A 9,872-nucleotide genomic window follows, 5' to 3' on the forward strand; every position below is an offset into this window, starting at 1 on the left:
TAGCACTGTGATAATACATATGAATGCTCCAGACTGGCAAACTGTCAGAACTTCTGCTTTTATAGATAATCAGTGAGTGTATTTGACTGATTGACCTGAAAACTACTTACCATTAATCCTCTGCAAGCAGAAACAGCCGACTTTCTTCCAGTGAAGAACTTTTTTTCACACGACTCAATTTGTTATATGTTCATTGCATTTATTTTTAGCTACTGCAGTAAAATAATCTCTGAGCTTTGGGACACATAAAGACCATCTTATGTTGGGTAATGGATTTGGTCATGCGGCTAGCTAAATTAAAACTGGTAAAGCAATCGATGTCGTTGCACCTGGCAGTGAGTACAAGCATGGAAAAATGTGATTTGAGACATAAAGCATTTGACTTGAATAAAAAATATTATGACAACACTGAATTTTATGTAACTATTGGTGCTGGTTTGCAGTTTCAAATCCAATCAGATGAGCACATAATAATAAGCATGTGTGAATAAAAAAGGCTGCGAAATACGACCAGGGAAACATTGGGAACGGTCGATTCCAAAGATTTTATTACCGGTATGTAAACAGAGACTTAAAGTGTCAGCTTTCTGGAAAAGTTCGTTTTGGTTTGAATCCCTGCGAAGTCGAGCTCGGGACTGAACCCTAGCGCTGATGTTTTTCTCATTGTGCAGCACTCAGAGGCTATTTTGCTGTTTTTCCAGAAGCTGTTTGATCGCCAGCGTGGTGAGGTCAGGAGCTGGCGAAGCTGTTTTAATTCCCATGGTTAGATCATTGGATCACAGCAGTGACTCTGTGGGCCGCTGCTTTCCCCAAACACACTCACACACAATGCAATAACACACCCCGAGCTGTGTGCACATCACTGCAAGGGGAAACACAGTCAACACGGCCTCTGGAAATCAGAAGAAACTGAAAGTCCGGCAGCAGGAGGAGGAGGGGGTGGGTGACGGCGGATCTCCAGAGGCCGTTTGCTGTGGCCTTTGCATCTCTGGGTCACAGGTTCAAGGCCCAGGTGAGGCTAAAAGAAGCAAAAAGCCACAAGACGGACACATCCGACATCCAGAGTACCATCAGCAGACGGCTCAGATTTGTTTGGAAGTCGTTCTGTTTATGGTACAAACTGAGGCACATCCCCAAACAACAATCTTGGCTTCCTGTCACATTGTTGTGTCTCATTTTAAACCGCTCGGCCAAACTCATCTGACTGCAGAGGCATGTTCTGAGCTTTGACACATCGACAAATGGCTTTAATACATCGATATGTGCCTCATCTGAACTGCATTATCCCTTTATTCACTATGAAACAGGATTACCACCAGATCTAGCACTTGTTTACATCCTTTCACACACACTTTTGCATATTGTTATTTATCTTTAAATTAGGATCACATAAAAACAGCACCTTTCAGCAGGTAACAAAAGTATGAAGCTACTTTAATCACTCATCGATCGCTCACGTAGTAGAGGTGGGCAGATCAATACTTTTTTCCTCCATCTCCAAGTTTAGTATGAAGATCACTATTTTTTTTATTTATTTAATGAAACAGTATAACTCAAACTATGAGAAACATCTGAACCTTTTTTTGTTTGACTGTCACGCATTTTATTTCCAGTCTATTAAACATTTAAACAATAGAAGTTGACCCAAAGTGTTTACGAGACAGGCACATCAAAACACACTGATCTCCCCTATACAAGCTGCCTTTATAGGTTAAAAGTAGGGGTGGGTTTCGATAATGGATTTTCCGATTAAAATCGAATTTAGCTTGAATAAAGCGATATCAATTCATTAAATCCTGAATTGATTTTTAAATATAAATGTATTTTGCCAGAAACGCAAGAATCTCACGTTAAACCTCTTAAAACTATTTCAACAACCACCAAACAGCTAAAACAGTAAATGAGAGCAGGTAAACTTCCACACAAAGACATAAACACAAAGCACAGACCCGCCGAGGTATCAGAATCAGTGAGTTGTTGGCTTTCTCACCAGACGGCACGGACACGATCACGCCGTTGGGACTGAAAGCAGAACCTCACAGATTCTGAAGCCGCAGGTTTTGTCTCTCTCCAACCAAAATTGACTGAACCAGCAGCAAAAGAAGATCAAAACTACGGTTTGATGAACTTCATCATGAATTCCCTCTTAGCTGTGCTGTTTTGCTGCAACCACAATAAAATCACACTTCCTGCACAGCTCTCTCTTTCTCTCAGTGTACTTCAATAACAGTTTCCCATCTCAAATCTCTGTTTTCTGCATTATTCGCTTGCTTATTGCTACCATTGTTTACAGCGCTGTCAGATGCTATTTTTTTAAATGACTTAGCCTAATTTCTGCTGCTCAATATCGAAGAAATATCAACCTTTTAAAATTATGCATAATTGCAAAACGCTGTGTCTCTAATCAAACCTCTGCAACTTTGCTCTGCTTCACTGCAGCAGCATCAGGTAATGTTTATATGTTGTTTCATGGTTTTCTTCTGTTTTTGTTCTACTGCAGAATATTTTTAAGGTTACTTTGACACAAAGGCATCTGTTGTGATGCTTACACCTCTGATGAAGTCTCACAAGTGTCATTACTGATAAATGATCAGAATTACAATATTTCTGACTGTCTGTGTCAAAATTGAATTGAATCAATTCGAATCGTGGATCGAATCAAATCGATTCTAGAAATCAATGACGATGCCCCGCCCTAGTTAAAAGTATCGGTAATACCTAAATTTGCAGTATTGCACAGCCTATCGTGGAGTCTCTGCATAGCATCAGGCTCTATGATGACTTCTCCACATTAGTTTCTAACATCTTTGGTAAATGAGGGATTTCAGTTTGCTGCTTTGATCAGCTGAGTGTAAAAATACAGATGTGAACCTTTTAAAATTAAACCTGCAGCAGGGTGAAGTCTGCATGATGTGAATGGCTCTGACTACTTCCTGAATCTGTGTATTTACACAGTGTGTGCTCTGCTGATTTGCTGTTTTTAGTGACGGATAAAGCTGCTGCTGATATTGGTGCAGCGCTTCCTGCATGTGTTTCATAATTAATGTGATTTAATGTGAAGGCAGTGTCTCAGTGGTGGCCTTCACCGGGTAAACAGCTCCAGGATATGATGACAACACTTTCTCTCAAAAATCAATTCAGAGGCTTTTTTTTTTTTTAATTTGTCAGGAAAACTGAAAAATCTCTGGGATAAAAATGTTTTTTTTATCTCCTCTCAGAGGTCACAAAACAACTTTTTTAGTTTTTGTTATTCTAGTCACCAAAGCAGAAAAAACAACTGAGATTTAAAGCCAACCTCAAAGTGTTTCAGTACCTTTATGATTTTCCGCTATCAACCAATCAACTCATAAAAAAAATCGGTTTCCAGCTCTATTTTGGATCTTGTTTACTTATTGTCCGATCATGTTTACGTGGATGGGAACCTGAGGAGACTCCTCTCTCTGCTCGAATCTCTCGGTCGCTCTCCGTCTCTGTCAGAGGAAGATCATTGTGGTCCAAAATAGTCCTTTTGTTGCCCGTGGAGGAAGTGATGTGGTGGTGGAAGTGGAGGGGGGAGTGCTGAGAAAGGAGTGAGGTCATGAGAAGGAGAAGTGACCTTGGAGGCCATCGCACACTCAGGTTCCCACAAACACACAGAAACACACAATCCAGGTCACATCAGAGAGAGAATAAAACTTTTTTATTCTTCGAATAAAACAGGAAATTCGGCGAAGGAAACTTTAGATTCAAGACTTTTAATGCAGACGGTTCAAACAGCGACATTAGTAAATAAAGAATGATTCTTTGCTTTTGTAAAACATCATCTGACTGGTTGCATTGTGTCTAATGTAGGCACCCACAATCTTAAACACTATTATTTACTATGTATATATCGTTGTGTATTCAGCGTGTTTTGAGCTACAGTGCACTGATTGCAAGATTTCCTTCCTTCATACCGACTCTTGGAGTCATTTGTGTTATATTTAGCGCTAATGATTATGCCTTGAAATGTGGAATACAATCCTTTGCCATCAGACTCTGGTCTTTGGCATCAGTGAGTAAAAGCTCATCTCAGATTGGATATCAAGTTCACGATTTCAGTGAGTTCAGCGTGCCACGTTACTCTGAAAGTCGAATAATCACAAAACTTCCCCCAGAAGTGCTGCCGGATCCCCTCAGGTGTGAGCTGAGGGTGTATCTGTCTCCTGCACGGACGGCCCTGTCACCGCTCCCTCTCATTGACGCCGCCTCCCTCGTCACATCACCGGCTTTGTAGAGCCGCCACCTGCTGTGATGTCACCATCTGCGGCTCATTTACCTGTCAGGACGCTCCCTCACAGAGATAAACGGATACCAGCGCATTAATTACAGACGGGGAGCGGCTTGACTTAAAATGACTTTACTGCTTCTTATCGGTGGAACAACAAAAGAACTGGAAAGATGACAACCTCAATCTCACACACACACAGGCACACACACACACACACCTTGTAATTAGTGACATAGAGGTGATGATGAGGGGAGGAAGGATTCACATGGAGATGGTCTGACAGCTTCATCAGTTCCACCACAGTGAGGACAGATGGCTCGACAACCACCACACACACACACACACACACACACGCTGGGCTTGGCGAGGCTGACAGCACACACACACCCCTTTCGGAGGAAACTGTTTATTCTGCCCATGAGAAGCTCAGAGGATGATGGGAAAGCTGGTTAACTCATCTTCTGGTGGCGGTGTAACGTCAGCTGCGCTTCATGAAGGATAAACTTGCTGTTTTACATCAGATTAGTTACAATGTTACACACCAAGTCCCATTAACCTGACATGTTCCACCCGGCACTGTGTCATGCACTAAAAGCTTCCATGATCCATCTTTTTGACCTCTCATCGAGTGGGCGAGAGACTCTGGTTTGCCTTATTTTTATTGGAAATGAAAAAATACACCTGAAACATGCTGTAACATTTGATTTTTTACTGTGTTAACTCCTTATTGCGTAAAGTAAAAATATCAGCCTGGTACCTAAATGGAGGTAAAAAAGAGCTGTCATTGGCCACCTGCTGATATGAGCCTTGAAAGTTTCCCAGAATGCACTTTTTTAGGTTTTCTCCAGCACATTATCAGTAAACATTGAGTCTACTAAATCTTGCCTCTGCTCAAAATCATAGACATTAAACTGCTGGAGTAAACTAAGATATATTCCTGATACTGATGCTCAGAGCTGGTTGGAGGAAGAAAAAGAAAAGTCATGTGGAACAAAAGCCAGATTGTGTCTACATGGTTATAAATATCTTTGCGATCGTGGTTGAACTGTTTCCAACGGTCCTTATCGCAGTGAGAATTTAATCTCACCAGAAACGTGATCTTGGCCCGCAGAGGAGAGCGCGCCGGTAATCGCTGCTTCTCCTGAGCATGCAGAGCGACGTGGGCCGGGCGGCCCTTTCCCTGACTCTGCCGTGTGGACATCAGAAAATAAATCACCATCAAAGGCCGCTCGGCACAATCAGCCCCAGATGGTCTGTGAGCCTCTCAGCTGTTTGAGAAATGTTGAAGTAATTAACAATTAGCAGTTCAAAGAGAGGCCGATGGGCCGAAGCAGACCAACCAGAACGAGTGTGCTCGGAGAGGGTGACGGGGTGAGCTGGTGTGTGTTTTCACACCCTCTGAATGATGAGCGTCGGTCCACATGCCGCTCTGCGGATTTTATTAGGACAACGAAGAAAAAGACACATTAGTGTAACAAACATTAGGGCATGTTAAACTTAACTTCATGTGCCTGTTACACTGAGGCACTTTAAAGCCACCTCACATCTGCTGTGTTTGTTTTTTTACTTTTTAATGAGCCATTTTTAATCCTTTATTGTTTTTCACTGAGTTTATTCAGCTGTTATTATATAGAGACGTTACGTTCAGCTGCAATATGTGCATTTTATTGCTTTTTATTGACATTTTTAGTATTCTTTACTTTGTTTTAATAAAGGGGCTGGTGCTTGTGTTCTAGTTATAGAGGGCTCATGCTTCTCAGCACCCCCTTTCCCGGGAAGGTCATTGTAAAGTTGCAGGAGAGTCCCTCTATTCGTCAAACCTCAGGTCCTACAGGACTGATGGAAACAAGAAAAAAACTAAATAAAAATGATGAACTATTGACAACCTCTCATCAACAAAAAAAAAACGAGATGATGTTCCAAAGAGAGGAGCTCCAATCAGAACTAATTAAGTTGTGTAGAAAGGCTGGACAAGTTTGGAAATTATCCAATCAGAAGTAATTAAATGGTACGAGGAAGCGGTACAAGTAGCTCCTCTCCTCCCTCGAGGAAGACAAGAGTAGACATGTGGACACATTTAATGTCAAGAAAAATAAGACGCTTTGTAAACAGATACAGATTTTACCGCTACCTGGCAGTGAAAGAGGCCACACCCCTAATAATCCAGACCCCACCCTTCGTTACTGCACAGTTGTTGTGAAGGAAGGAAGTTAGTCGTAGAGACCAGAAGAGGCTGTAACCATGTTTATTTCTTGGACATTTTAACATCGGGGCCTGACTCACTGCTGGAGCCTCTGGTAGGCTGCAGGTTTTGGTGCTTTGGTTCATTGTTTTAGCTCCATAGGTTGGTGTTTGGTTTAATTTTATTCATGCTTGCAGAGGTTAAGCTTCATCCCTCCCTGTGCATACCTAAAGCTCCTAAATGAGATGATCTGCACGCCACAGCGACCCTTACAATTCCCCTCCTGTTCTTGCAGACGTTCACATCAACAATTGGAGACATTTGACTTTTAATTTGATATCTTAGAAACTCCTATTGTTTCTGCTTTAATCCCATTTCCTCCTTTTAACTTATTACTGGCAATTTCCCTTTCCTCCTCCCCTCCTCCCGATGCTGATGACTTAATTGTTTTCTCGCTGCCCAACACGAACTGCCCCTGGGAACCCGCCACGTCCTCCGTTACATCCTGAGGCCACGGGATCCGGTGACACAGCGTGTGCGAGTGTGTGAAAGTCGGCCAGTAAATGTGTGTTTTCATGTGCGGCGGTACAAATGTGTGTACGCGCCTTTCCCAACATGAGCGGCAGGCGTGTTTAAGCCCACTCTGCAGCGAGACGTGTGGGAAGCCAGATGAGAGGGCTTCCTCGCCGTTTTCCCAACACCAGTGATTACCAGTCGCGGAAATGCTAATGGCTGTTTTGATAGCCACGGGCCGAGGCTTAAGCATTTGTTTTACTACGTAAATCCATGTCTGGCCCACACTGCCCCCACGCCTGTTGATTTTAAATTATGAGGATATTGCTGCTGATCATGTTCACTCTTCAAATTTCACAGTTGCAGCTCACTTCCAGTTCAATCCAGGCAGTGAGCCAGAATCCCATCCTCAATATTTAAGTATGCCAGAAAGATGTTTCTACAAAAAAACCACAAAAAACTGCTGTATCCAGTCTATGCCATTGAAGTCAAGATATTTCACCACAAAGTTTGGGCTGTGGCCTTTTATCTTTATGGGAATATTTGACCCCTTTACCAAAGAATCTGTTTGTGCTCTAGAAATAACCTCAAACATAAAAAACTATTGTGTGGCTAGAGATTCCAGTGTGACCCTTAACTGTGAGTTTGTCCTTGAATCTGAGAACCTGGCATATACGGAGATAGAGTGGCACATTGTGCCTTCAGATAAACAGCAGGGCGACGAGATAATTATCTGGTATACTGGAGGTGTGATATATAACAATCTCTATGAGCCATTAAAGAACAGGGTCCACTTTGAATCTTGTCTGATGCAAAAGCACTGAGTCTGTTGACTCAGTGCTTTTGTTTTGCTTAGAGTGTCTTATGTTTCAGTTTAATTCTTGTTAGGATTTGCTAGTTCTTAGGTTTTGGTTTCTGTGTCTCTGTGCCTGCCCCGGTCCCATGTCTCCTGTCTAAGTCCTGTCCTATGTTCTCTCTGTACTGTGTCAGAATCGGGTCTCTGAGTCTGTGTCTGTAAATTCAGTCGGTGTGCTTCCCGTTTTACCTTGAAGGTCCATGTCTTATGTCAATCTATCCTGTTGCTTCCCTTGTCTCGTCCAGCCCAATTATTCCCAGCTGTGTTTCCCTTCTGCCTCCCATTTCCTGATAACCCTGCTGTGTATTTTAGTCTGTAGTGTATTTTTATCCCGTTTGTTGTCGCGTCGTGCCCTCACCGTGCTGTCGTTTCCGCCGTCTTCCTGGTTTAAAGTATAATTAGTAGTGCTGTCAGCGTTAATCTCGTTAAAATGATGTTAACGCCATAACCACATTAACATGGCAAATCTCTGTTAGCGAGTTAGCGCGGCTGGATGGCGTCAACTCGTTAGCTTGGTTAGCTCATTAATGCGTTAGCGCTGTGCAGCCCCATGCAGGGGGCGATCCGCGCTAACTCGCTAACGGAGATTTGCTGCTTTAATGCAGTTATGCCGTTAACGTCATTTTAATGAGATTAATGCTGACAGCACTAATAATTGGTGAAACTCTTCATCTATTGCCCCTTAGTTCTCTGTATCCAAGTTTATCCAAAGCAAGGTGAAAAATTTACTGGAGTTTTGAAAAACTTTAACTTGTTCGTAACGGAGAGGCTAAGTATGCCAGTGTGCTACGTAGATGGTGAAGCTGTGGAAGGAAACAATCTGAGGATGAGATGTAGTTCCTCACAAGGTACTCCTGCTCTGGATTACAGCTGGTCAAAGGCAAGCGGAAACCAGATGTTGCCTCTAAGTGCCTTTGTTGACACTACAGCTGGTGACTTGTATTTACGCAAGATCACAGAGAGTGATACTGAATCTACAGGTGCATGCTCGTAAGTCTTGTTGGTATGGAAGAGTGGGAGGTTATACTCTGTTCCCCCTTACAGCTTACATCACCACAGACTATGAACAATGAATCTGGAACTACAGCAGCAATTGAAACCAATATGATTGTGATGATCATCCTTGTCCTCAAGTCATTATCTGCTACTGTAGAAAAAAGAATGACGAAGTATTTGGAAATTAAATACTGACGGAAGAACTCCCTCCTCATAAATGGCAATCAATTAAGAGTCATAACCTTGGGCCTGGATCTTTGGAAAGCATCCAGGATCTTACGGGAGCGTATGAAAACATGAATGGAGAGTTCATGTGTCAGTTCACGTTCACCAAGGCGAATGATTTTCCAAAAAAGATGGATGACTCAGTCACAGTGAATGGCCAAGACATCCAACTTCCACAACCTTGAGGACAAGCAAATTGTTCATGCTGCTTTTGAGGAAGAAATATGTTTCTTTTTCTACTCTTTTTCACTTTTTGGGTGACCAGGACATCCCACATCCTCTGCAGCTGCTGACTGAAACATACCGAAGAGCACCTGATATATGTTGGAGGCGATACTGTTTCAGAGCACTTTATGAGAACTTAAGCGAGCTTGTCTGCTTTTGCCATTGATAATAAACGATCCCCGTTATGGTCAGGACTTTAAATGGAAACACGCCAGGGTCATGCACTGCTTCACATCCTGAGCACGCTCACATACGCTGGGACTCGTTCTCTTCAGTGTAATTTGTGTCCTTTTTTAAATTGTTTTTGTGCCTTTGTTGTTGTTATTTTAAATATTTGGTAATATTTTCTGCCTCTCTGTCATTATTTTGAGTTTCTTTAACACTTTAAAAGTCTTTTGATTCATTTTGTGTTTCTTTTGGGCTCTTGGGTGTATTTTTATGTCTTTGTTTTATGTCTCTCTGACATCATTTTTAATCTCTTGGGTATTGTTATTTTCTCTTTGGTGAGATTATATTGACTCATTGGTGTATTTTATGTCTCTTTTGATTTCTTTTGACTCTTCAGTGTGATTTTTGTCTCTTTGGTGCCAGTTTGTGCCTCTGAAGTGAGCCACGCTAAGTTCAGA

The 9,872-nt window shown here is 42.2% G+C and overlaps 1 pseudogene; it reads left to right on the plus strand.

The window, feature by feature from the left end:
- The first annotated feature begins 7,170 nt into the window (after positions 1 to 7,170).
- LOC113007356 (coxsackievirus and adenovirus receptor homolog) lies at positions 7,171 to 9,206 on the plus strand (annotated as a pseudogene).
- Positions 9,207 to 9,872: the final 666 nt, after the last annotated feature.

This window comes from Astatotilapia calliptera, chromosome 16 (assembly GCF_900246225.1).
Source record: "Astatotilapia calliptera chromosome 16, fAstCal1.2, whole genome shotgun sequence".
Taxonomy (NCBI): Eukaryota; Metazoa; Chordata; class Actinopteri; order Cichliformes; family Cichlidae; genus Astatotilapia; species Astatotilapia calliptera.